This window comes from Acyrthosiphon pisum, chromosome A1, assembly GCF_005508785.2.
Source record: "Acyrthosiphon pisum isolate AL4f chromosome A1, pea_aphid_22Mar2018_4r6ur, whole genome shotgun sequence".
NCBI lineage: Eukaryota > Metazoa > Arthropoda > Insecta > Hemiptera > Aphididae > Acyrthosiphon > Acyrthosiphon pisum.
Window position 1 is genome coordinate 135,283,259 of NC_042494.1, and position 22,040 is coordinate 135,305,298.

General features: G+C 30.0%; 1 protein-coding gene and 1 long non-coding RNA gene across 4 annotated transcripts in view; one reads left to right on the forward strand and one right to left on the reverse strand.

Annotated features, from left to right (window-relative positions):
* The window catches only part of LOC100573836 (collagen alpha-1(XVIII) chain), a 285,075-nt gene that overhangs the window by 72,691 nt on the left and 190,344 nt on the right, over positions 1-22,040 (forward strand). The gene's annotated exons all lie outside the window — the stretch shown is intronic.
* Positions 10,397-21,251, reverse strand: LOC115033863. The gene is made up of 2 exons (XR_003839194.1): positions 19,777-21,251; positions 10,397-10,498 (listed from the first exon to the last, which is right to left on the reverse strand). It is a non-coding gene; the product is annotated as an uncharacterized LOC115033863 (long non-coding RNA).

Sequence of the window (22,040 nt, forward strand, 5' to 3'; positions counted from 1 at the left end):
TCCGTCATCCGAACATTGATCTCTTTCCCCGGGGAGGGTTTTAATTAAAACCCTGCGTTCCCGGCGCATCCATGCCGACTGCCGAGTATAAATATATACACAGTACACGCGCAATATATATTATTGTACGTAATATACGGGGTGATTCTTCTGTCGAAAAACATTCATCGTTTCAAAAAATACTAAAGTTTATCGGAAATATTTTTAAACCAAAATATAAGTATTCACAAAACAAAACAACTATATTATTTTATTATTTTTTTATTGTCATAAATTGTTATCAAAACTTTTTTGGACGACAACGCATCAAACAACACATACATTTCTTGTCCTGAAGTATAATATTTTTTCGAGTGCTTCGGTTTTCATAAATATTAGACATTGTCTTTTGGAAATGACTTAAAGTTACGTGGAAAAATATTATCAAAAATGTTGATTGTTTTTTGAAACAAGAATCACCCTGTATATATTGTATGTGTATCATTTTGCGAGTATAAGTCTGTACACGCATGTGTATTTGCTAGTGAGGTAGGTGGAACGTTCGGAAATCGGAAATTAATAAGCACCCGAACGGGTAATTTATCGGTAAAACATCCGCCGTCACGTCAAGTCCCCTCGTTGCCGTCCACCCTCTCGTAGGAACCAGTTAAGCTAAGCTTTAGGATTTTTGCATGGTTTGTTTAATATTATTTTTAACTTGTGAAAAACCGTTTAACTATTACAACATTTCTGTGTTTCATATCGTAGTTTCACTATAAAAGAATTCGTACGACGAAGTTTAGTATTTCGGCATCCCGAGGGTATACCTATATAGTATAATGACAATATTACAATTTACTTCAACACAGACACGGTCACACAGTCTCTCGTACTCTCTCACTCCCTCTCTCTCCCTTTCACTCCCACCCACTATCTTTCTCTCAGTATATTATATTATATGTATATCCAAACTGTGTTAGTAATTTTATGTCCATATAATAAGTATTCCGATGAGTAATAGTTTTACTGTGCAAATAATTCTTAAAATAATAATTAAAACTCGTACTATAATACTTTAAAGGAATTATTTTTCGATACGAATTCAATGTGTATTTAAATAATTATAAATTATCAATAACATTTCTGTTTGAACGTCCAATACAAAGAACTTATAGTGTTTATATAGATTACATATTATTATAATGTTTGTCAATTAATTGAACAATCTTGGATCTAAATCTAAAATTTTATGTATTTGTCAGCCAATTTTTTTTGCACTAATTTTTTATTAGAAAATTAGCAATCTATGCTGCATATTGTATAATATGAACATATGGTTACAGATACATAATTTTCATTGACATGAATAGTATGAAGAAGGAGGCCATCCAGTGATAGAACCCAACTAAATCAATTATAAATTGTTATAAAAATAAAACATAGGTAATGAACAATGTTTTTGCCAATGCTGCTTTTATTTGATATCGTACAAATGTGTCAGTTTAATTCAATATTCATTATTTTTTTTAAGAATTATTACTTGTCGTCTAGAAACATTTGTGGACTTAAATATTGTAGTGCTTAGTAATTGAAAACGTCACTAGGGATGATAGTGAAAAAGTTCTCCTCTTCGTTCCGAGTCAAATACGTGAGAAGTCTACCACGCTTTCTATCATAGCTAGAATGTTTTACATTTTAATGTCTAAAATCTTCTATTTTTTTTGAAACTAGCACTAAAAAAAAGTTTGAGCTATAATATTTTATTGGACAATAAAAAAAAATAATTTAATTTAAATTATATTTTGTAACTATAATTATTATTATCATACGAACAAAATATATCAAATAAGTATACTTGTCTTGCACTTTTGTACTATAATATTACATTATTGACCTTTGCTCGATTTACATTTTAGCATCATATTATGGTTCGAACATATGAAAATATACTGGATGAAAAACACAATATGCTGTAATAGGTATTTCAATATGAATTTTCGAAAAAAAAGAAAACGAAGGTGTTCGAATTTGATGCGAAGTTTCCTGGTGCTTGAATGGTATACCTACTCCACATAGATGTGTTTCAAACCCATTGAATTTTATCTCATCCATTCCAGTGAATAATATTTTTCTACCTTAGGAACAACTATACGTTTACGACACGGAAATATTTTACCGTGAGTAAAATAATATCTAAAAATGACTGGGTAGGCACTAAGGAATCTGATCCTACGATTTGTCAATTTTCATTCCCACACATTTTACACATAATATGTATTATGCACATAAAGAGAAAAAATGTTTTTGTTACGTATACCTATATTAATTGAAGTGCATCGTGTAAGTTTATTATAAAATATATAATTTAACATTAAGAATTACAACTGTCATTGATATAGCATAAATAACGATGTTTATGTTATTTTTATGAAATAGTTTATGACATTTTTTTTACATTGATTTATTTACGAATACAAGTTATATGCAGGGGCCATATATTATTATTATAATATAAAATAATGCATTTTAAAGAACCTAGTGTTATTATGATAAAAACCGAAAGACATAATTATTTTTGAAGCAACACCTACCTATAACTATTTATAATAAACTATTAACATTTTTAATCACACGCTTTCATCATACTTACTGTTATACGGAATGAGCAATACTTTATTATTACAATTTAATCAATTTGTGATTAAATGATATCAAAGCTTTTATATTTGAGTACAAAAGAGTATTGAATAAAATTGATAAATACATTTGTTTTTAACATGATATGTCTAAACCTTCAACAGAATAATTTATAAAATATGGTTGATGAAAATCACGATCATAATGGTGGCAAAGTTTAATATGCATTGCAATATTATCATTCGACTAGGTTTCGCTTATCAGTAAATATTTTTTCCTCTATTATTCTATAATAGAATGGTTATTCTTATTGAGTGTACGTGCCTTTGAAATGATAGTAAATTTAAAACGAAAATACGAAATATTCCAAAGTACTGGCAGTACAAAAGATAGCATAAATTTTCATTTTTATAAAACAATAAAAACAATTTTTGAATGGACACATGAAAATGAATATGAACTATTGATTTTTTGTGTTTCGTATGAGTGTATGACGCTATCGACCGGGAGTAGGCCATGTCTACAACCTAGTTTGGTCACTAGTTGCCTGGTGGCCGAATTTTTAGAGCCATCACATAATATTATGTTTCTGCCATGTCAACAGCAGGAGGAAGTCCCGGACAGAGAGGTTACCCATGACCGGGTTCTAACCGGTGGCGTCGCGCATTGGCACTGACGCCTGCTTAGTCTATTCGACCATTAAATAGCCCGCAAAACGGCAGTTCCCGTATTTCGAATATTGTATACTCCATTTATGCCGATTGTGTATATTTTATAATATTATATAATTTGATATTTAAGGCCTTGAATGCTATCTGCAAACTATAAACCAATTTCAATATTTTCAGATGTATAGTAGATAATAATAATATTACAATTTCCAACAAATATATACAATTTAAATAGTGATATTATAATTGTCAGAAAAATTTAGTATACAATTTGGAAAATTGACAGTAGTATGAATCAATTTATTTTGTGAATATTGCATAATATACCTTTGTTAAACCATTAAACTGAATACTGATTTTTTTTTTTTTTAAATTGAACATTTTGACAAAATGGATACCTAGGAGAACCTGATGTATAACCTATTTAAACGAAAATTAACGATTTTACTTCAAACATTTCTAGTTATTTTGTTGTGATTCACGATGAATCAACTATAAATACATACACCATTTAAACATTGGGTATACATTTATTATAATTTTACATACACACAATAACATTTTAAAAAGATTAATAGGTAAGTGGGTACTAATTTTAAGTAATTTATATCATGAACATATTTCGTCTTTAGTAACTATGCCATCCAAGCCCGGATTAAGACATTTTAAGACACTTGTCCGAAAAAAAAAATATTAGTGTATATAATGTGTTTCGGGGTGAACTGACCAGCCGACGTCATATGAAAGTATACCAAAAATGATTAAGAAATACTCTTTAAAGATTGGGTCTAACTTTTTTATTTTTTAAGTTATGGGAAATTAACTTTTTTTATCAAAATCATACATATCAAGCATTTGTTTAAGTATCTTCAAAAGTTTTCAACATTTTGATGTAATATTATTTTTATTTTAAAGCTGTTTAATTGTCCTATCAACACTCCGACATACGCAGTTGAACTAGAAATGCGCTAATTATTTTTATTAAATTAAAAAAGTAGAACAAAAAATTATTTTTAAAAGGAAATCGTGCATTATTCCAAATAATTTATTGCTTAGTACGGGTTTTTTGTATTATTCTACTCAATTATACTGAATAATTCAATAATACCTAAAATACCTTGAAAATTTGATTTTCATAATATATTCCTCTTAATCGTCACAATCTTAGTTTTCCTAGGATTGAGTCGGTCGTCAATCGTTTAATTTTATACTATTTGGTAAATTTTAGTTATCATAATACAAAAAAATAAAACTCATAATTAATAATAAATTATTTGGAATAATGCACAATTTCCTTTTAAAAATACTAATTTTTGCCAACTTTTTCTCTTTTTTTAATTTAATAAAAATAATTAGCACATTTCTGGTTTAATTGCGTATGTCAGTTGATAGGACAATTAAATAGCTTTAAAATAAAAATAAAATTACGTCAAAATGTTGAAAAGTGTTGAATATATTAAACAAATGCGGGATTGTTGAAAGTCAATTGTCATAACTAAAAAAATAAAAAAGTTAAATTCAATCTTTAAAGAATATTTTTTCATAATTTTTGATACATATAGGTACTATTTCATATGGCGTTGGCCAGTCACTTCACCCTGGAACACATTGTATATTATTTAATATTAGGTACCTGTTATGATAAATATAATATATAGATATTAGGTATATAGACATAAATAATGAATAATGTATTGATTTATTTATAAATTATAATTTATAAGCTTTTTTCATAGCTAAATAATCATCGATTTTTTTTAGCTGATATATGCAGTGTTATGCTGCCTATAACAAAAAAGTAATGAACAAATCAGAGGCCCCTAAATAAATTCCAACTATCGAGGCTCGGGGGCCATGCCCCCCTTGCCCCCCCCCAAAATCGGGGCTTGATGCCATCGATGGTAATGACGATATCACGGCAACTATAAGAAGTTTTCGTAAAAAATTAGTTTAACTTACTATTGTTATCAATGATAACAATAATTTAAATATATTATGTATACTACCGCCTTCCTTCGATGTTTTCTAAAATACCTAATTGCTGATTTACCCGTCTCCGTCGTTGAGAATCGTTTATTCGTTGAATTTAAATTTAACACATCCGTTACAGCGACCCGCCCAATTGCGAGTTAAACTCGAAACGAATTATACTACAGAAACGAGTTCCCAGTTTTATCAATTTAAATATTGGTACGTCACGGTTTTGGAACTATGTTTTATTGGAAAAAATAATCAAAGTATGTCATAAATATTTCTTACAAATGTACATAATAATATACTAATTTCGAAGACTCAAGTTTAAATTAAATTTCTCAATGTTAAAAACATTTTTGATGATAATATAGTTTTTAAACAGTCGACTGTATAATTGAATAATTGTATTGATTGTGTAAATTTAATTAGTTATGTACACACACATATAATATATATATATATATATATATTATATATTACAATGGTCATGATAAAAAAAACTATTTAGTAATATATAATATATGTATGGAGTCGAAGTAGTATAATGTTATATATATTATATATATATACGTGTATTTACAAACATTATAAAGTATAAAAATATGGTCTAGAGGATGTATAAATACAATTGATATATGAAAGTGGGTGAAAAAAATGAATGTACATAATTTCATCAAAAAATATACGCTAAATAAACAAATATGTATTTGTTTACTTATAGGATTTCTAAAACGACGTAGGTAGATAGGTACCTATAATTTATATTTACAAAAAATATGCTTCAAGTTTATTTTATCTAAAAGATTATATTCATAGTAATTGGTATGTATAATCTTATTTACCAACTTTAATAATAGTATAGAAACTAATAATATATAGTTATTAGTTATATATTATAATAATTTAAGCTACAAAAAATATCTAGTAGACATTTTGAAGTATTCGATTCAAAATTATGTAACAAAATAATAATCGTTGCAGTTAATTTATTTAAAAAAAAAATTTTGCAATGGCTATTGTAGGAGTCTCATCGACGAATTAATGTTACAGTATTTGTCAATACAGCGTAATCAATTATTAGTTAATTTTAGCTTAAAAAATGTAGATAGTATTACAATTGTATATTTTTTAAATGTACAACTTTTTATTTTTTTTTTATATAATTACCAGTAATTCTAATATTTTTGAACTTCTGGACCCCCACACGAGTTTTACAGTGGGGCCCAGTATCCATATGCATGTATGAAATAAAATAAAATAAAAATAAATAAATAAAAAATAGCTTATATTATAAAAAAAATAAGGGGTCTTTAGAATGAAGACGGTTAATTGAAATCCCTTGTTCTGTTTTATAATGCATTTTAACGGTCGTATCGTATATTAGAGTTTTACATTTTGTACCACAACTATACATGACATAATATATTATATTAGTTGAACATGTTCTTTAATTGCAATTAGTGATATACTTAAACTCTTAAAAATATCAGACCGTTTATTCTAGAAAATCCGAGTTTTAGTTTGTAAGTATCATATCTTAATATACGATCATAAGATTATTATAACAGAAAAAACCCTAGCACGCAACTCGATATTTTCCCTATACATGGAAAATCTAGGAATCGAAAATATGTTTTTTTTAATAGGTAACCATGAGAACGAAACCTTACGGAAAATCGGTCAGAAACAAAAAATCTTGTATCAAGTCCGAAAAAAAATAAAACCCACAAATATGTATTTCAATTCTAATTTTTAGCCATTATTATTTATCTCGATTTTCTAACGTTTAGTTTAAGTAAGTGAAATAATATTATTGTTCAACGTACACGTTTATATTTTACAAGTATACTAACAAACATAAATATTTTTACGTAAAAAGAATCATAATCTATACAAAATTATTGCTCATTTCAACAGATTTTAAATTATATATTGGGTTTATTAATTTCAATGCTGAAATATTATGATTATTATTTGATTTTATAGTGGGTATATTAATATTATTATTATTATTATTATTATTATTATTATAGTGAACAAGTTAGTAAATTAAAATTATGGCACATTTAATTTTTAATTTGATTCCGTTGTTTGGATTGTTTAGTCTACAATTATAATTTAATTCAAAAACTCTTGTAGTTGCGATCCCAAACGCGATATTATAAATTCACTTTATTTTATCGTACAAATTTGATTTTCGAAATAATTCCGAATAATATATGATATGGTACGGTATGAATAATGTCGATCTGTATATTTAACGATGGGATTTGAATGTTCCATGATAAATCCAAACATTTGTATACACATATAACCTAATATATCTATATGTAAATCATGTAAGGTTTTAGGTTTTTGCTCTAAAACGTCCGAAATCAACATTAGACCATTTTGCGCGCTGGGGATTATTAAGTCAATATTATTACAATGACTTTCGTTTGTTTATTTCAGACATTTCAGGGCGTAGAGGTTTAAAAATTAGAAATTTGAATATTGTAATTTATTGTGTTTCAAGAATTTTGGTTGACTATACGATAAGTTTTAGTCATTTAAAAATACGGGACATTCTATTCACGTTTCAGATTACTTATATATTGCTTTAATTATTAATAAAACGGATGCGACATCATTATAGATACTTACACCTATGTAAGCAAATTACAATTTATTACAACCAGTCTTGGTTTGATTAAAAATGTTTTTCGTCTGAATTCATTGTATAACAGTGTAAGTAAAACAACACAGTTATGACAATACAATTGTAATTGTGTCTAAGTCGTATTATTGTTCATGTCAGTATGAAATAACGCAGCTTACATTTTAAATAGCTATTGTAAAACATGATTGACGAAAAATATCGCACGAAGATAACTTATTTAAAATATACAATTTGCATGCAAGTCGTGCGTAGATCATCAGATAATGATTTTTCTCTGGTAAGAGAAACTTTCTGCTGGTTGTATGTAAATAACAATAATGAAATTATATATGATTATTTGAAAATTTCTATTCACAGAAGTCGTCGATGAAGAAGTTCTCGTGGATCCGAGCGTGTTTTAGTAAATTATAAATTAGGCTTTTCCCATTTGTATTTCGGTCTAATCGCGTACTACCGGTAATAACTTTAAATGAGTTTCAAACACTTAGCGCAATAGCATGAATCACGTCCCCAAAATTAAGTCCACAGTGACTAATAACGCCGCAGCGACTATACACTCGAACAAAGTTAAATTATCGAGTTTGAAAGAAATATAAAACGTTTTATTTTTATAAAAATTAATGTCGTTGTTCCGTTTCGGTTTTTATTTATTTACTCGTTGTACGCAGTTTCCGCACCGAATAAAAATTATTTTTTTTCCCATCGTAATTCCAAACCGGCCCTCGGAGGAAGCTCGTTAGGAAGTCGTTAGAATATTATTGCTCAGCGCAATGATTTCTTCGCCACGACTTTACTCGCGGTCCCCGCCTCACCCTCCCTATAATATAGACCCGCAGCGTCCCCCGACCGTCGGCCACCGAACAGCAATCCATTTTTGTCTCTCACGCCGAATGATGTGAAATGTGTGTTTTAATGCGGACATGTCGTCTAATTATTATAGGTACTACTACTATCCTAAAATATCCTGATTAGCTTGTTTTGACATCAACACCGCACCAACACGTCTTTGTTCGACCACGCAAAATGCGTCAGCTTTTGAAACCCAACGTGTTTAAAAACTTATTTGCGTTTGTGAACAAATTTGTATCAGTGTTTCATTCAAACAATTTTGATTTGGTATAAAACAATATTTTTTTTAAATATCATATACACACTGTATACATGGTGCTAAAAAAAAATATGGTTTCTCACAAAATTGGGTCCACAATTACTTGTCCTAAAACACATTATTACTCAAAACTATTTTAACAGTTTTAGCATCAATATAGGTTAGACCCTAAATTAGGTTAGGTTAGTATGTTATGTGTTAGTATAGTGCTGTGGCCTGAGGTGAAAATTTTGTAAAAATCGGATACCTTATTATTGAATACACATACCTACTTCGATTATTATTCCACATGAGTTTAAATTGCGTTATTTTCTTTAAATCCATTCGATTTATGTGGATTGAAAGATGGGATATATGGGATTCGTGTGTATGCGTTTTGATGTATTATACTTTATACGTATTACACAATGCGTGGATTTGACAAGAAATGTGTTGGTAGCATTGTTAGTTGTTACTTTCGCACATTTTAGACATGACACGAAAACCAATTTCTAACGTAAATTGTAAAAAGCAATAAGTATTCTAAAAACTGATTGAAATTTGTTTTTAAGTTTACTTGAGTTCGACTTTCGTATATTTTTGATTCTCTTAAATTAAAAAAAAATGTTTGTAAAAACTTGAAATTTAAAAATTGTAATATTCAATCTTTTCTTAGTTTAATACGAAAAAAGACAAATTAGATAGACCATTACTCGTTAATGTGTACACCGGGGTGTGCAGATCTTAGGGAATCGGTGTTTTTGTCGTTGAATCTTAAACGTTAAAATGTGTAAAATTAAAACCAACCCTAGCTGGCCTAGTTACCTATTATTTGTATACTATGACCCCTATAATAATTTAAAAAAAAAAATAAAAATCGAACGACATTTCGTTCGCTAACTACGTCTGTACAACAATATTTTATATTATAATATAAAATGGAAAAAATTCAAAGAAAAAACACGTAACCTTTTGGTAGAGGTGCAACGACGTGGGATGCCAGTTATTATTTTTCTTGGGTCTGTCGTCCGGCTTGCCGTTGGCGACTCCGACGCCGTCCTCCACGGGACCGTTCCAGCCGAACAGGTTGCAGAATATGAGACCGGACAGGAGGCAGGCCACGCCCACCGCGCCGCCCGTTATCACCTTCGATTTGGCTGACAAAACGATAGCCATTTCGTCGTCGTCGGCGGACGCGTTCAGTGCACATGACGACGGCCGCACGAGCACATGTTATCCACCGCGGTCGGTTATTCGCACAAACGACGAAGGAAACAATAATAAAACGATAGTTTTGATATTATTATTATTAACAATAAATTATATTGTTTGTTGTGGTCAAAAACGTCCTCGGTACTTGGCAAATCACCGAAGTTTTACATTATTTTGGATTTAATTTCTAATTTTTTTTTTTTTTGATCTCAGTCGAACAACGAGACGTGACCCGGACTTGTGTACATCACAATCGACGAGGATTTCAACGCACGCGCTCTAAACAATATCAAAATAACAAAATAATTATAATAATAGTCACAATGATTATGTAATACCAGCTAAATCGTTTTCTGTATCAAAATCTCATTTCGCAAATGGATAAAACCCGGAAAGGCGCCCGGCGTTAATATAAAGTCGGTCGGGACGTTTTAAACTTGCGGTGAACTGCGGCAGTTCATCTGTCTATTTATTTTGATGAAATAGTTGAAAATCCCATAAGTGCGCGCGGCACATGTGATTTATGATGTAAAATCTAGTCGCCGTCCCGCAGGAGATTCGTAGTGCAAAAATCCGTTCAACCCAAAAACGGCACTAATTTATATAGACATTAACCACGTTTGTAGTATATCTCCCCTCGAGGTTTATCGTCACACTTAGAATTGACTATCATCGATACGCTTTCCATGTTTATTATTTATATATTATATATATATATATGAAATGAAAATTTCGCATGCGACAGTTTTTATTTGTACTCGTCGTGGCAAACATAGGCACACATTAATCAAAGCGATTTAAAATAGTCAACATAATATTATTTACATGGTTTTGTTTATTTGTTTTAATCATTAAACTCGTTATAAGTACAATGGATTTTTTTATATAAATATAATGTTTTTAGAAAAATATACAGTTTCAAAATTCTGTCTTGGTGAAAAATGAAAAAAGATCACCATCATAAATATTGTATTTTGATACTATTACAGACACTGTTAAACATGGGTGATCTTAGAAATTGAGTAAATTATTTTTATCGGAAACAAGCGTATAATATAGTTTCAAATACGAAAAATGTATTTATTTAGTTTTTTGAATAATATTATAATTGTTTCAGAAAAAATTAATGCACAGTACTTAAATACCTAATTCAAGTGTACAAACGTATAAGGTATATTTCTAAGAATCAGACACTATTTCCTATTCATAATATTATATTCTGAGGAAATCAAATGAATGTGGAATACGCATTATACACAATAGGTTTTATCATACCATTCTAAAAAAAGCTGCATTCTTCGCTTAATATCATTATACTGATGTACCTACTTAGTTATCTCTTTTTCTAGGTATTATATTAAAAAAAATACATTCAGAGAAAGGGTTGTTTTTTTTATTTTAATATATAAAAAAAAAAGATTTAGACGAATAGAATAGTTATAATACATTATCGAATCATTATACTAACTACGATGGATTTGCGTATTAAACATATTTTGAAGCAATTATTAACGAAATTATTCGATTCAAAAAACAATTCATACAGCTGAAATCCTTTCAAACCGTTAATTCTTTGATGTGGTTGGGAAAATCACTGAGTTAATCAAGAAATTACTTAATTTGTGTAACTACATTTTATATATCATTGATCATAGTACGGTATACGTTAAGATTTTGTGGCTTTTTACGAAAATGGGTACTCAAAATTAATAAAAATAGACATAAATAATATCACTAATCGTATCAACAATTTGTTATTGGATTTTACTTTCCAATTAATTAATCGGTTAAAAGCGACCAGTACTAACTGCAGATCCGAAAAATAAATTATAATTGCTTTCAAAATCCAAATTACACATTTTATTTACAACACAACTATACAATCCTACAACTCACAAACAATTTAAAACAATTATGGCTTTTGCGTGTGACATTTATATCTATCGAGTTCGACGTCACATATCTGACCTGGCCATTGATTACTTTTTTTTTCTTAATCCAATAAAGAATTTGCGGAGCAGCACATTTTACGTATGTTTCATTTCTTTTACCTACATTATTTTAATTGTTATTTTTATCCGTAACCACTTATCACAAATCATTATTATATCTGTATATAATTGTACGGCACTCTGCGTTTTTAATATTTCAATTTGATAATAGTCTTAATTTCTAAGGCTCATTACTTTTTGCAATTAAATAATTTTTCATAAACGCTAATGTGATATTACATACGTTAAAACTTTCAATATTAAATTCACTTTTCAAACAAAAAACGTTAAACTTTGAAAATTAGCCCTCAAAAACTCCCCTACCTCGACTTTAGTTTTAGTTTTGAAACATTAAATAAAAACATCTATAGGCCAACAAGTTTCACTCGTTATTACTTATTTTAGAACCTATATTGCTTATTGGTCTTCAAATGAGCCAAACTCCCGTGTGCAAGCCAATCTAATAAGTCTTATAAATGTTCGGATCGCGTTAGTGTACATCAACCTTGAAACGATATTATATAATATTTTATTTTAAGTTTTGAACAATGCTACAGCGAAATAATTGTGTCCCTTTAAAAATGATTTTTTGATATGCTGTATGACAATGCTAATTTTTTCATTCCATATTATACTGCGGTAATAAATAACGCGACCCATAAACAGAATGCTTATAAAGCAGGATTTTTTTTATAATTATTATTATTCTTATCCACTACAGCTGATACACGTCACGGAATGTGGTTCGGTGACAAGGGCAACAGAATAAAAGTTTTTAATTATTATTGGATTTTTTTTCAACTTGCCATTGGTTTATTTTGTTTTCGTGGACAATTTTTGTTAAAAAAATAATTCCTAATTGTTCTGGTGACACATTATATTATGACATTATGTGACGTTAAAACCATATACATAGCATCCTATCAGATTTTAAATAATTCGAAATTCCATTGGAAAAACGAGAAGCGAGCGTTCACTTTTGCTATACGAATCATGCTGCGATTGTTGTAATTATTTAATGTGTGCAAGATATCAATAATAGTGTATGAATGATGTATATCCTCTTTTGACACATACATTTCACACTCTGACATAATAATTACAAATTACAATTTGAGAAATCCGAGAAATCCGAGAAACCCGATATTACACCGAACGGTTAAGTTGAAAATTATCTTTGGATTTTATTAAACCTTATGCTTATGACTAATTGTAAAAAATCGAATCTAATGACTATAACGTTATGGTATTGTTTACCTACGTTACCAAAAGTATTACAAAAATATTATTTAGGTTTAAATTGTGAGTTTTTTTAATTTATATCACAAACATGGAACTAAAATAATATAATATATTGTATACTTGTGTGAGTAACAATATTAATTGCATTTTTGTATGTAACATTTGGACTCGAATTATAATTAAATTGTAAAATAAATATTATTGAGATACAGATTGCATAAATTAATTTTTTTTTCAAATTATAATACATTTCAACTAGTCATAGGTACACAATAATTTTAAATGCATTTGTTTAAACAATAATTGTGTTGGAAGAATTGCGCATCATTAGGTTGGATATTTTTCAATTCTGTATCTCACAAAAGCTTTGGTAATATTGGAAAATCGTATCGAAAATCGTTCTAATCGATTTATGACTATACTGCAAACGTAACGGGAAATGTGCGCATCGTGAAATTTCGATTAAACATACGCGAATACTAAGATTTAGCGTTTAGTTCTTTTGCGATAAAACGAGTTGAACCGTCGACTATACGATTTCGAAACTGCGCACTCGCTTATCTATTCAGATGGAAAATAATATTTTGATTCTCATATATATAATGGAAGTATGTAATAAAGAGAGAAATCACTTATCACACGGAGTGGAAAAATATTAGAGTATATGTATGTACTATGTATATATCTACCGTTCAGTGAGCATTTTTGCTAGAAATGTTTTAGTGTCGATAGTGCTTCAAAACATGAACATCTGACCAGATTACAAATGTAAAAATAAATGAATAAATAAATGATGAAAAAAAAAAATCGCATAAAATGTCTCTAGGGTTGCCGTTGCTGCAGAGGTCAAAGTCGGTTAAATAAGAACGGTGGCGGCGGCGGCAGCCATTGGCAAATAACGTGGACCGTGATGTTTGGCGTGCCCTTATCCTTTTCTACTGCGCAAAGAAAATATAATAAAAGTAGATAAATATTTAAAAAGATTAAACGTCGTCTGTGGCAGCGAAATGTTTCTCGTCTCTCAATATTATAACGGTCGTTTGTACAATATAGGTACTAGCATTAATAATGATAAACATAATAAAAAATTAATAAACCCCCACGGTCTGTTTTACGTGCGTTTGCCATCACGGTCTCCGTGCAGTCTAGCTGCACAGACTTGACACGACGGGCGCACCTACGCCGGACACCACCTCCCTTTTAAAGTCTATTTAAGTATGTACCAATCAATGTACCTACCTTTGAACTGTGCACTGCGTCTCGATATTTTTACGATATTAAATCGTTCACGGGCAACACGACAGGTTTTCGTGTCGTTTGCTGATATTTTATAATATTGCAAATTCTATTAGTATAGTGGGCGTATACCTCGCGTACACGCGAAACACGTACCTACGCCACGAGAGACCAAAACCGTCGTTTACAGACGGATCGGTGACCTAACCTAACCTTTTTCAAAGGATAATAATATTATAACATGTCACTCTAAGGCACAATCGAACGATCCCGAGGCAACCACTTTTTTTTATTGTTGAAGGGGTTGTGATGGACATAACAAATTTTTTTAGATACAAATGTGTACGATGAGATACCTATTAATGTTATAATCCGACTGCAATTTCGACCTGTTTGTAACGAATTTCCTCTTTTCCATCGCCATTGACCGGACGTATGTCATCTGGAATGTGTGTGCGTTCATTAAGCGCACGCCACAGGTCCGAATTTAACAATTTATTATTGCTGTGATTGCTGTCGTTCGATAAAGAAATAAACACGGTATGGTGCTCACCTTTCGTGCTCGGGTGCACGCAACCCCCGAAACTATACAATAGGTATTAACGAAATCAAATGAATAATTATTATACTTTGCTGACACGCTCGCTTTCCATGGGTACCTATAATATTACATGGTCGAGATTCGAGGAAATAAAATCAATTTGCTTGTGTTGCCCGATTAGTCGTTAACCACCGCCATTATAATATAAAAAAATATTTATTTAATTGTACGACCAGGTAATTATCCGTAATTATAAACAGGTACTATTTTTACTGCAATATAATATGTAATATTTTAACTTTTATCGTGATCATCACGCGAGTAAGTGTGTTCGCAGCGGCACGCGTCGTTTGTAAAATGTTTTTATTATTATTGTACAACATTATGACGTTGTTATCGGTGTAAGAAGATATTTCACTATAGTCATAAGCGTATTTATAAAAGAAAGTCCCCCGTCCACTATGTATAACAATATGATCTCCGAGATTATAATAAACTGATAAATCGATTTACAAACATGATATTTTTTTATACATTGAAGATTATTATAGATAGGTTAGACCGACCAAACCGAAAAAACTGAACGGCCATAACTACCATAGAAATAAATGCCGTGGCACCATTTGCTCAGTTTTTGGCGGCGACATTTTAAAAAAATTAATTTTTTTGAATCCAATTCGCTTGGATGGAGTCGGCTGATACAGTTACCTATGTAGTTACTTACGCATTATACCGTAATGTATAAGGATATCTACGCATTTGGCCCCACAAAATTCACGTGAAAACTACTCGGCATTACTGTGTGTATACACGGAAACCTCTTAGCCTCCTGCGAGTCAAATACGTTCGTAGACCACAAAACAATGCAGTATTATGACGTTTCGTAGAAAGTAATATTTCAAGAGACCACCGTGGTTTCCCGTAATTCCCGTCGGTGTACCAGACACCGGCTACCGGGTAACTGATATTACGTAAGCCCCACTCAAGAAAAATTATTTTTCCACCGAACTGTTCACTGTTATTGCCGTCTGCAACCGAAAGTGCACCGCCGCCACTGCACCAGCTCATTTCCACAAACATGTAATCAACTATCAAGTAGGTACCTATAACATAACTTAGCCGCGGTACAAAGTTATTCCGAGATCATAGCTCACCGTTTAATATTACAGTGCATATGGTATCATGGGAATGTACTATCAAAATTAAATTGTGTAGTGAATTTGAATTATTGACAACGACAACAGACGAGTATATCGAAGAATCCTATATTGAGGAATATTAATAAAGTACTTACCTATACGTCGCATGTACATGAAAACATCTAAGAAAGAGTATACCTACCTATAATATAAACACTAAACGGAACTGTCTGTCTATATATAGGTACTTGAAATAGTAAACGATAATAATACAATATGGTCGTTTTTTACTTAAGACATTCATAATAATTCACACTCAACAATTAGCGCATTTCTAATATCTATATTTGAAATTATCGTGTTCTCGAAACACATATACAAGAAGTATAAAATTGTCTTCGTTCAATTTTCAATCAAAAGCATATCATTTTTACGATTTTTTCGAAGATTCTTTTCGTGCCTTCTTGAAAATGTTTCTGAAGGAGAAACACATCGATCTAAAATAAAACGGCTCATCTGCTCAGTTCGGAATCACAGATACACTTACAACAACTTAAAGATCATAATAAATGTAAGTATTGATCGTAATACAATATACATAATATAAATACAACGATATATCAAGCAGTCGTCATAATAACACTTAGATAATCCAAGTTTTATTCGGTTATGAATATTTTTGTTTTATAACTTAAATACAATTTAGTAGGTATATGTATATTTTTGTAAAAACAATATCGTTTAACTGATGATTGACATTCTATCGAAAGTTGAAATAAAAATAAATTAGGTACGTTTCAAAACTAACGCATGAATAATATTATTTGATTATTGGTCTTTCGCATCGCGTTGCAAACATATTTAAGTTGACATTTTTTTTTTTTTGTCATAATAATATCTACATGACTGGCATTTCCAGAATTCAATGACGAAAATCAAAAATGGAATAAATGAATACGAGAACAAATTTTTGAAATAACGAACTCGCCCGACCTTATCTCTCAGTGCTTTCATGAATAGTACATGAAACATAACACTATTATCCAATATTACAACAAGTAGAGTGTCCTCCGTAATTGTGAATATACCTATTTTAGATCCTATGCGGAGCAAAGATCTATTGGTTATGTACTAATATGCTCTTTGTTACCCGTTAAATCTTTTTGGGTAGCTACACCTAATATAAAAGCTCAAAAAGTGTCATAATTTGCGCATCAACAGATGGGAAATTGAACACATATGGCTGATACTTTTGAAAAGAGATTTTTAAAGTTATAAGTATTACAATACCTATAAGTAAATCTTTTGAATAACTCCAAAACAAGCAATTAATATAATATTATGTGAACAATTTTTGTATATTATACGTAAAAAACGGTACATTATGGTATCTTTTGTAGGAACTATAATGTTAATATACATGTACATTCTTATTATTGTTTTAATTGGAAATCATTTTGGAGCACAATATTGTTATAACGACAAACATTGGTAGAGATATTATTGAACAAAATGTTGACCATGTTAGACGTGTGTGGATGAACGGTGTTTGAAATTGTTTTCTAAATATAATGACCCATCATATTTTAACACACACATTGACCCAACTCCTTTTTAACATTAATATAAATCATTTTCGACATAAAATACACAGAAATCATATTATTATGTTATCTTCTTATAATTAATTATTTTTATTGGTCTTAGATACCAAATTTAGGTAGGTATATTAACTAAAATTATGAAAGAAAACTATTTATATTTATAATATTATGTATTTATATTTTATAATTAACACAAAATATATAGGTACCTAAGCAATTTATTTGTCAAAGATTTAAACGTTCTCCTTTTTCAATTTTATTGCTACTTCTGAGGATATTATGGTAAATTATGCAATTTAACTATCCCAGGCAAACATCTGCATTAAATTTCCAGTTGGACATTCCATAATATGTATTCTATAGAACATTTTTATTACCTTATAAAGTGTTTTTTTTTTAAATAAAACACATCAATATAAAATCAATAGTACTCTCTCTATGTTTTAAATCTTAAATAATAAATATACGATTCTAGGAAAAAAAAATAAAGTAAAATCCACGAGATGAATAAAATAGTTTTAAGAATATTATTATTAGCTAAATACTGTAATAGCTAATATTATTCATGGATCTAAATCTACAATGGGTGAGCTTAAAGAGTCTCTAGAAGATTTTTATTAAATATTGTTTTATATTAATTTATTATTATATTCTATTTACGTCGTGTGTTATATATTATAAAATAATATTGTAATGATAATAATTATAATTTATGGTGCCGTATAGCATAAGAAGTAGTTTTAGATAAGATTTTTTTCCATCAAGCTATTAATTTTAAATCAAAAGCTGGAGTTATCATAAAATCCATTTTTATTGCAATAAACAATTACGTACCTACGTTTAGTTATTAATTCAGTTAACAATATTTTTTATATTTAATAACTAAACCTAACGAAACGTTGTATTTGTAGGTATAGTTAAATTATATTATTTGATTAATGATTATTAAACGTGTTTGAGTTATTATTTCCTCCTAAAAGTTAAAAAAATGTAAAAAAATTAACTAAGTAATACTAGTAGTTTAAGATTTGTTATTATTTATTTAGTTATCAATTCAAATTTAAAACAGAAGTTTAAAACTATGTTGCATCTAATTTTATCACAACTATAACCTAAACGAAAATTAATTATGCTTATGCAAAACAAATTTAAACTGCTAAGATAATAGTAATAATATACCATTGTACATAATCTAAAATCGTGAACGTTATACTTAAACATAAATTATTTATATGATATATCAAGTTATATACGATTAAAAATATATAGAAGAATGATTTTTTTTTGTGTTGTTATTTTATTAAAAAAACATTAATCAAGTATTTTAAAATTTTTTTAGACATTTACTACAATATTTAAACTGTTATAAGTAACGTAGATAATTTTAACTGTTGATATTTTTAATAATTGTTTAAGTTTTTGTGGTATACTCAGAAACTTTATAATTTATTACTTTACTATATTTTGCATAATATTTTAAATATATTTACATATAGGTATATGTGTGTTATAAGCTTATGAATTATCGTCAAAATATTGTTTAAAATACTCACTAAATATGATTATATTCGAATCCTATAGGGTTAAAAAAAATATAATGTTAATAATTCACATTTAACTGCGTAACGCAAAGGATTATAGCGTCAACAAAAATACAATTAATATTTATGTGTTTATAAAAAAAAATACATTTAATGTATGAATTTATGTCAGTACATTTACGTTTTCAAAATCAAATGTGGACTTTTAAATGCACTCGGTACGTAGTTATTTTTTCTATTCCAACAAAAAAGAAAATTATTACCTGAGCAAAATGGATTGTCCTCTAGATTTTTCACAAGGGGACACCTTTCACTCGACACGCTTTTAACACTGTCATCGTGTTTACCTCAGCCACTACCACCGCAAGCTAAAACAGATTTCGCAAAGTACAGAGGACGTTCGATGCGAAATTATTTTCCCCAAACCCACAGCCGACGACGATCGCGTATCATAAATAATTTTATTGCGTTTATCTGTATTATAATATTAATATATTGTCTCGTTCGATTGACACAAAAAGTATACAATAGTATAATATTAATAATAACGTAAAATCGTGATCATTATGTAATAATATTCTAATACGTACGTATTGGAAAAAAAAAAATAATAATTTATAACAATAAATGTTTAAAAATTTTTTTATTCCGCGTCAAGTCTACCACGATGTTATTTCCGATTTTCCGATATAATACGATAAATCGTTCGACAAACGGTATTGCCGCTTTAGGGGGCATCCGCTGACACGACCGACGGTGACTATACTGCAGCGTGGTCGGTGCTGACGTTTCGCGAATGCCGCCAAATCGCCAGCGCCGGCGCCATTTCCGCAACGCACACCCCTATTCCGCGCTTGTGTACCCTCCCCTCGACCCGACCGCTTGGCGATGTACCTTTTTTCACCCCTTCAATTATCCCTGCCTCTTTTTTTCTCTCTGTCTCTGTCTCTCTCTGTCTACGCCTCTCTCTCTCTCGTTCTTCTCTTCTGTTTTGTTTTTTTTCGGCCAAATTTCACGGGGATTACACGGCCGTTTTGACATTTAGACGGACGCTCCAAAGAGTGAGATAGATTGAGAGAGAGAGAGAGAGAGAGGACCGAATGTAATGGGCACCGCCGCCGCCGTCTCGTGTGTATTAAGTATCACTGTATACTCGCAACAGGTGAAATGGAGATCGTTTTCTTCAAAACGCGTTGTAATTGTTCGAAATTGAATCCCAAAACCACACTACGACGACTGCGAGCTGCGTTGTTATTCGCACTCAACGCGCCGGCACAACAAACGGAGACAAGCACCGCCGGACAAAAACGCGTTTTAATCGCACACAATTATTATCAACGACGTAATGTTTAAAAAAAAAAGATACGTAACAGCTCTATTTCACAGCGTTCTGTATGGGTGCGTCAAGTACCTCGTCGTTGACTAAGTCACCGTGTAATGTATACGACGTGTTAAATTTGAATAAACTGATAAATCTTTGCGTAAACGAAAAACAATTCCGAGCAGATATTATACCAACGCGGCCTACGAAAAAATCGTCAGACAAGAATCGTTATATTTCCAATTTCGTCAAATTCAGACATCCCAAAAAAATGTACGCTAAAATTTTGCAATTATGGTCAGCTTTTTTTATTTTTTAATTCCAGTCTTAATGACTATTATGAGGAATCTTGTATTCAATTTTAAAGCTTTTTGACCCAACAAACATTTTTATATTGATATTTTAAGAAAATTTCGAAGATAGGAAGTCTAAATTGTTGGTAATTTAAGTACCAAAAAAATATTTCAATAATAATATTACAATTTGTAAAAATATTTGTATATTTTTTATTTTCCCATTTATTTTAAAGAGTAAAGAGTATTTTAATGAGAATATTTTCAACTTCGACTTCTCGAAAGAACCAACTAGATCTAAATAGAAACTAGAAACCTCCATTGGAGTTGATTATCAGACTATTTAGGAAAAAGTTTCTTCAGACACAAAAAAATAAAATATAAAACCATGCATAAATATATCGCTTCGCATTCTGCTCAAAGTCTAAATTATATCAAAGCCAAGTCGCACGTTATTGTACTCGAATTATAATAATTGTTTTGCTAATTCGGTGGCAGTGTAATATTATTCCAGTCGGTGCATGCACAATATATCATACGCAATTTTTTTTTTTCATTTTCACATACAATCCGGTAGTGACAACATATAAACTCGCCGCCAACTTGAAAAAGTTGACCTCCCGAAGTTTTTCAATTCCACGAGAAATTTCCATTACCGTGAACGCAATATTATAGTCTCGTTATTTCGAAGTAAAAAACTTAATATAAAGCTAAAAATAAAAGTGAATTTTTACAAGATGATCACCTTGCCTTTGATAAAATGCACATAACTAGTACGTTTAATCAAAGGTAATATTATCACTATGAGATCAACTCAAAAGATAACGTAATGGCAGAGTCGCAGATAGATAAGTGATTACAAAGCAGGTATTTAGTTTTATACACCGCTTAGTAAATTATCACCGATCAGTGT